The sequence below is a fragment of the Galeopterus variegatus genome, unplaced genomic scaffold (assembly GCF_000696425.1).
Source record: "Galeopterus variegatus unplaced genomic scaffold, G_variegatus-3.0.2 Scaffold6594, whole genome shotgun sequence".
Classification (NCBI taxonomy): domain Eukaryota; kingdom Metazoa; phylum Chordata; class Mammalia; order Dermoptera; family Cynocephalidae; genus Galeopterus; species Galeopterus variegatus.
In genome coordinates, this window is record NW_007732705.1 from 8,920 (window position 1) to 17,495 (window position 8,576).

Genomic DNA, 8,576 nt, shown 5'->3' on the forward strand with positions numbered 1-8,576 from the left:
TTTTGCCATCCTAACTGGGGTGAGATGGTATCTCAGTGTGGTTTTTGATTCCTTGTATTTCTGAGGTGTCAGTTGTAATATCACCTTTTTCATTTCTAATTTTTGTTATTTGGGTCTTCTTTCTTGCTTTCTTAGTTAATCTTCCTAAAGGTTTGTTGATTTTATTTATCTTTTCAAAAAACCAACTTTTTGTTTCATTGATCTTTTGTATTGTTTTTTTGTGTGTTTCTATTTCATTTAGTTCTGCTCCGATCTTAATTATATCTTTCTGTCTACTAACTTTAGGTTTGGGTTTTTCTTGTTTTTCTAGATCTTTAAGGTGAAGTGTTAGGTTATTTATTTGCCATCTTTCCATTCTTCTGAAGTAAGCATTTAATGGGATAAATTTCCCCCTTAGTACTGCTTTTGCAGTATCCCACAGGTTTTGGTATGATGTGTCATTATTTTCATTAGTTTCAAGAAATTTTTTGATTTCCTGTTTAATTTCTTCTTGGACCCACATGTCAATAAGTAGAATGTTGTTTAATTTCAATGAGTTTGGATAGTTTTCAGACTTTTGTTTATTATTGATTTCTAATTTTAATCCATTGTGGTCAGAAAAAATACATGGAATAATTCCAATTTTTTCGAATTTGTTAAGACTTGCTTTATGACCTAACATATGGTCTATCCTGGAGAATGTTCCATGTGCTGATGAGAAGAATGAATACTCTGAGGTTGTTGGTTGGAATGTTCTGCCAAATCCGATTGGTCTAAAGTACTGTTTAGATCTTGTGTTTCTCTGTTGGTTTTTTGCCTAGATCATCTGTCCAATGATAAGAGTCGGGTGTTCAGGTCCCCTGCTATTATGGTGTTAGGGTCTATCTCTTTCTTTAGATCTAATAGTGTTTGCTTTGTAAATCTGGCTGGTCTGACATTAGGTGCATACATATTTATTATTGTTATGTCTTCTTGGTGGATAGATCCTTTTATCATTATATAGTGGCCTTCTTTATCTCTTTTAATGGTCTTTGCTTTAAAGTCTATTTTATCTGATATGAGAATAGCTATTCCAGCTCATTTTTCATTTCTACTTGGATGATATATCTTTTTTCATCCTTTCACTCTTAGTCTATGTGTGCCTTTGCAAGTCAAGTGAGTCCCTTGGAGACAGCATATTTTGGGGTCCATCTTTTTAATCCAGTCAGCCAGTCTGTGTCTTTCGAATGGGGAATTAAGTCCCTTTACATTTAGAATTATTATTGAAAGGTGCTGATTTACTCCTAGCATGATACTGTTTTTTGTTTAGATGTCTTAAGTGTCTTTTTTATCTTTCTTTCTCATTTTCTGTTTGTCTTCTGGATTTGTTGGTTTCTTGGGGTAATAGATAAACTTTTTTTCTCTTTTGTTAGCAATTTTGTTTTGCTGATAGGTATTGTTCTTTCTTGCATATTCATGTTTGTTTTTGTGGTATCAAACCCAGCACTTCTTTGAGAATTTCTTGTAGGGCTGGTGTATGGTAGTGAACTCCCACAGTTTTTGTTTGTCTGAGAAATATACTATTTGTCCTTCATTTTAGAAGGACAGCCTTGCTGGGTAAAGTATTCTTGGCTGGCAATTTTTGTCCTTTAGTGTTTTGAATATATCATCCCATTCTTTTCTGGCTTTAAGAGTTTCTGATGAAAAATCTAATGTTATTCTGATTGGGGCTCCCGTATAAGTGACTTGACACTTCACTCTTTGAGTTATGTCAGTTTGATTATCACATGTCTTGGAGAGGACCTTTTTGGGTTGAATTTGTTTGGTGATCTTTGGGCTTCCTGAATCTATGTATCTGTGATTTTTCCCTATATCTGGGAAGTTTTCTGCTATTATTTCATTGAATATGTTTTTGATGCCATTTCCTTTTTCCTCCCCTTCTAGAATACCCATGAATCAGATAATTGGGTGCTTAAGGTTGTCCGGTGTCTCTCTTGAATTGATTTTCTTCAATTTTTTTGATTCTTTTTTCTGGTCTGCCTGTGATAATTCAAACAGTCTGTCTTCAAGTTCAGAAATTCTCTCTTCTGCTTGCTCAGGTCTGCTGGTTAAACTCTCTGTTGGGTTTTTTATTTTGTTGAATGAATCCTTCAGCTTCACAAGCTCAGCTATATTCTTTTTCAAGGCATTGATTTCTTTGTACATTTCTTCTTTCAGATCCTATATATTTTTTATCATTTCATTGTGTTGTCTCACTGAGTTGTCTTGTATCTCATTTAGTTCCCTTAGAATAGTTACTCTAAATTCCTTGTCTGTCATTTCAAAGTCTTTCTGTGCTATAAGATCTAGCACGTAAAAGTTATTAAATTCCTTTGGTGGCGATTTACTTTCTTGATTTTTCATATTTCTGGTTTTTTTCCTTTGGTTTTTTGTCATTGTGGCCAGGGGTATCACAGTGCACTTGTTTCACCCTGATGTCTGGCTTGGATCCTGAAGGGACTGCTGCTTCTAGACAGCAGAAATTAGCCTGGGCTGGAATTCCCACCCGGCCTGCCTTCTCCAGGATGTCTGGCTCAGCATGTGGGAGCCCTGAGGCTGTACCGACTCTCAGGATGGCAGGACCAGCCTGTGCAGGAAGTCTTGCCCTGGCCCCATCTGCCTTCTCCGGCCCAGCAGGCTCAGGGTATGTGGGCCCAGAAGCTCTAAAGTCTATCTATGAAATGGGAAGCAACTTGAACTGGTGTCCTGTGACAGGCGGCTCCTGTCCACTCCAGCACAGATCATGGGTCCTCCATTGCTGCTCCTCAATAGCTGCAAATTGGTCACTCTGTGGGACAGAGTGACACCAGGAACCGAATACTGCACCATCTTGACCGGAACTCCTTTCAGAGCCAAGGCCAGGAATGTATTCTTCCCATTAGACATGACCCAAGTCAAACAAAATCTTTTGCAGTGCATCTTCAGGTCAGTCCTGATGGAAACAAAGCTCTTGTACTTGCTGTGGTTGCTGAGCCATCATCTTTTTTCACAAACTCCAGGTCCTGAAGCCATGTAGGTCCTCCCAAGGTCCCTCCAAAGGAGACCAAAAGTCATGTCCACACTGTGGACGCAGCCAGACATCCCAGTGGAAAGTCGAAAATGTGAACTTTGGTTGTACTAATTGAACTGGCTCAAATCATTACATGTCATGTATACCTGTTTTCAGAGGAAAGCACAAAAACACATTTCCTGGGAAAATAGAAGTAATTTAGGTTGAAGCCATCCTTTAAATTCCACATTTTTCTGTTCCTGTGCTGGTAGGTCTGTGTGGATTGAGAGCTGATCTCTTTTTCTTGTCCCTTGGTTGCACAAAAGCAGTGCCAAGGTAGCTCGTGAGAAAGAAAGGACGTATCTTAAATAGACCTTGGCAAGTCCATGAAACTCATTGCTGAGGAAGCTCAGTAGCCAACTCCACTTTGCCAATAGAACTTCATTCATGCACCTTCCACAACCTTCTTTGTTTCTTGCTGAATCACTCAGAGGCAAGGCTTTGAACTTCTGATCAAAGGAAAGGATTTGAGTTCTCGCTTGTCTGCTTACTAACTTTTTGACTATGGGGAACAGACTTAACTAATCTGTAAAATGGATCAACTAATAGTACCTACGAAAAAAGGTTATTTCGATGATAATACATAAAGCACTACTTACATGTAGGCATCATTATTATTATTTCTTTTTATAAAGAAAGGATGGCTGCTTCCTCCAGTATCTGCTTAGCAGGATGTAAATCAATACTAATAACTATCATTTATTGAGTCCGTTCCAAGTATCAGGCACTTTTATCTATATAATCTCATTTAGTTCTCATTTAACCCCAAAACCTTGTAGGATCTTTTTCATAATTTTACAGAAGAGGAAATCGAGGCTCAGAAATGTTACATGACTTGCCCATGACAACCTAGAATGTATGTGGAAAACTAGAATACAAATTCAGTCTGTAGGTAAAGCTCTTTCTTCCACCCATCTGCTTTCTTTTCCCTCCCTCAGACAATAGAGAGGCTCTCTAGGCCTGCCATATACAGCCACGCAGGTTGTACATTGAACAACTGCAGAGCATTGTTTTCATAGACATCAATGTGAATGGTGCCCCGGGAGGTATGGAATGCACAACTTGTGGAACCTGTATGAAGAGGCTCTGGAGGGGCTAATGCATTTCATTCGGAGGAAGATTTTGCTGACAACCACATCCTCACCCCAGCTTTACTCCTTTCAATCATTCTTGGAGGTGCTTTCCATGCTTTTATAATTCTGGATAAATGACCGGAAGGAATCTGACATCACCTCTTGCCAGGTGGCGTGACTTTCTCAACATGGTGGTAATAAATATGCCTGAATTTGTACTACTCTTCAGGCATTTACTTTCCACCTGTCCCTACATGCCTGCCACCTTCTAAAAACTTACAGTGAAAATAATCTCCTGGGTGTATTTAGCAGTACGATGCCAAAGTACAGGCAAAAAGTGAACTACAGTCTTTGAGTGCATCGTGGGAGACTTCCTTCATGCACTTGAGTGTGCTTAAACCACTAAAAGCCTTCCAGGCAGTCTTCTGAGAAGTAAATCCTTTCATGTCTCATTTTCCAGAAAATGTAACTTAGCACTGCTTTGTGCCTTTGGCAATGAGATATGTCTTTATCCATATTGAGAGGAAACATGAATTTCGGGATAAATTAGAGGGCATGAATAATTTTCAATTAGGCATGTCTCCTTCTCTAGGTCAGTTTCCTACATGCTGTGGTCAATACAGGCCTTTTTTCACCAGCTAAGCTCTACTCCCAGGAGTTGGGGGCAGTAGAAACATTAACTTTCAGTGGAACTGAGAAGGGTCTAGGGTATGGGGTGGGCGCAGTTAATTATTTCATTTAGTTACCTCATAATAGTTACAAAAATATTATTATTTCCATTACTCTTATAAAGGGTTTTACAGAATGCTCTCATAGTCAGGAACTTTTACGTTTATTATAACTTTATGAGATCAGATGGATAGATCATTTTAAGTCTTGCAAAAAAGGGATGTGGAATCTGAGGATAGAGATGGTCAACAACGTGTCCAAGTTCACCAAACAAATAAGAGTCTGAGCTCTAGTTGAGCTTTCCTTCCGAGGATGCCCGTAGCAACCACTGTTTATCCATTTGGAGGTCATAGAGAGTTTTAAGGTAAAAACACAGAAAAAAATTAGAAATAGAGGAACCTACTTCAATGTGTTAAGGAGCATGAAAACCCCAGAAATAACATCACACTTAATGGTGAAAGACTGGAAGCTTTCCTCCTAATACCAGGGAGAAGACAAGGATGTCTGCTCTAATCACTTCTATTCAAAATTGTATTTGAAATTCTAGCCAAGGCAATTAGGCAAGAAATAAAGGCATTGAGATTGGAAAGGAAGTAGTAAAAATACCTCTGTTCACAGATGACATAATCTCCTATATAGAAAACCCTAAAGAATCTACAAAAAGCAAACCAAAACATTAGCGGTAATAACTGAGTTCAGCAAAGCTGCAGGATCAATATACAAAATCATTTGCATTTCCATACACAAACAATAAATAATCCAAAAATGAGATTAAGAGAATTTTTTAATTAAAAATAGCACCAGAAATAATAAGAGTTAGTAATAAATTTTACCAAGGAAATTCAAGACTTGTACATTGAGGACTACAAAACATTGCTGAAAGAAGTTAAAGACCTAAATAAATAAGACATCCTGTGTTCATGGATTTAAAGTTTTAATACTGTAAGATGGCAATATTCCCTCAAATTGAATTGCAGATTCAAAGCAATTCCTATCAAAATTTCAACTGTCTCTTTTAGAAGTGGAAAAGCCAGTCCTAAAATTCACATAGTATTGCAAGGGACCCTGAATAGTGAAAGCAATCTTGAAAAAGAAAAACAAAGCTAGAAGACTCATGTTTCCCAATTTCTAAACTCACTACAAAGATACAGTACTTAAAATAGTGTGGTACTGGGATTAAGGACAGACATTAAGAGTCCAGAAATAAATTCTCACATCAATGGTCAATTGATTTTGACAAGTGTTCCAAGACAATTCAATGGGGAAAAAAACAGTCTTTTCAACAAATTGTGCTGGTATGACTAGATACTCACATGCAAAAGGATGAAGATGGACCCTTACCTCACACTATACACAAAAATTAACGCAAATTGATCAAAGACATAAATATAAGAAGTAAAACTACAAAACTCAGAAGAAAATATAGAGGTAACCATCATGAACTTGGATTAGATAGTGTTTCTTAAATATGACACCAAAAACACAACTAAAGAAAGAACAAATAAATTTCATCAACATTAAAAACTTTTGTGCATCAAAGGACATTACAGGAAAGTGAAAAGATAACCAACAGAGTGAAATAAGATATTTGCATATCATGTATCCAATAAGAGTCTCATATCCAGAATATATAAAGAACTCTTACAATTCAACAACAAAAAGACCAAAATGAATTTTTAAGGGCATAGGATATAAATAGACATTTCTTCAAAGAAGATATACAAATGACAACTAAGCACATGAACAGATGTTCAACATCATTAGTCATTAGGGAAATGCAAATCAAAACCAAAATAAGATACTACATCACACCCACTAGGATGACTATATTTTTTTAAAAAATGAAAATAACAGGTACAGGAAGGATGTGGGGAAATGAATTCAGGTAAGGTTTGGGCTTCCAAGGAGGCTATGAGTCCAGGCTTTTCTGTTGGGATTTGGGATGTCTCAGCAAAAGTTTGAAGTAAACTCTGCACTGAAGTTCCTATAAAACAGCAATGCTTGCCCACCTTGGGGAAGGGAAGGTTGAGATGGGGCTTATTGCTGCCGAATAATGTCAGAGCACTCACTTTGTGCTTCACACTGGCTCCCAGCAACCACATAGGCAGTGTGCCTACCTGGCCTCTGGGGCACCACGGCCTGTGGCCATCAATTAGAATGTGGCTGTTCATTGTCTACTAATGACAAGCACCCATAATTTCCTAGACTGGTTTGCATCAAAGAGGTTTCTTCCTTCTACCTAAAGGCAGAAGGACACTACAGAACCCGTACGTTTTAACCAATGTTCTCTTTGAATAAAAGAACCAGGAAGGCATTTAACTAGCCAAGAAGGGGAAATTATTAAAAATCATGGAATCCCAAGGCAAGAAACACAGTAGATTTAGGGCCTAGAACCTGGGCATTTAGAGCCCCCAGAAACCAAGGCAGCTGACTGCTACTAGAACTTTTGTTTCTCCTACTCTCTTTCCAGGGATGTATGTCTCTCATTTATCTTCCTGAAAATCTGTTTATCCTCCTTTTGTTCTGCAGATGAGCTTTTTTGGCATCACCATTCACATGGCACTAACCACAGCCCCCAAATAGTCATCTTGACTCCCTTGTCTACATATCCTAAATTTTGGGGAGATAGTCTAATTATTACTACATGGACCAGATTTTCAACCATGGCACAGAAAGCTGTGGCCACATAGAGAGATCAAATCGTATAACATGGCTGCAGGGGCCCAACCTATGTATATGTATGTATGGTGCATATGGGGGAGGTGCTCAGAGAAAGGGGTCTGGACTTTGCAGGCTTCCAGACTTCTCTTCCTCCTAAGAGGCTGTCTCTGACAGGTCAAGAGTAAGGATGGGCAAAGGATGATCTTGGACTGTGTGGGTGTGTTTGTGTGTGTGCAACGTTATCATTAAGCCCTGCGCCATATTTTTTCATGATAAATTGGCTTCAAAGCTAAAACTCAGAATATAAGGTCCTAGATTAATCTATCATCATCAGCATTATTATTATTTACTATAATTAATATAGAATAAACTACATACACTTAAAGTATATAATTCAATAAATTTTGACATGTATACACCAATGAAACCATCACCACCATCAACCTAGTGAACATATCCATTCATTACCCTTGGTAATCTGTGTTTGCTGCCTCTCCTCCTCCCCAAACAACTACTGACCTATTAGTGACCTATATTCTGTCATAATGGATTTTTTTTTTTTTGCATTTTCAGGAGTTTTATATAAATGCAACCACATAAGGTAAGCTCTTTTTTGTCTGATTTCTTTTACTCAGCATACTTATTTTAATATTCATCTTCGTTGCATGTATCAATAGCTCATTTCTGTTTATTGCTGAAGTGTATTTCATNACTCTTTATCTCAGCTACAAGTGATCACATAAGCAGAAGGTGGGCAGAACTTCCATTGCTGCCTGTTAAGAATTCCCTCAACAAGAACTACTCCAAGACCAATCGGATATTCACACCCCAATGTAGACATGTGGCCCTTATTGGCTCACAGAGTTATAGGTACCTAGAGGGCAAACAGCCCAGCCTATGGACTGTCACTCAGCCAGATTATGATGCTATATTCATTCTCAGGGACTTGGAAATAACTATCCTCTCAAGGAATCCCGTGCTTGCACCCCCCGAAGTGGTCTCCTCTACGACGTCTGTCTTAAAATACGGTCTTTCAGGGTGCACAGGCCTTTTGTATCTAAATGTGTATGTTGACAAGAGCATATGTATTAATACACATGATTAACTAATGACAGATAATAAGGCCC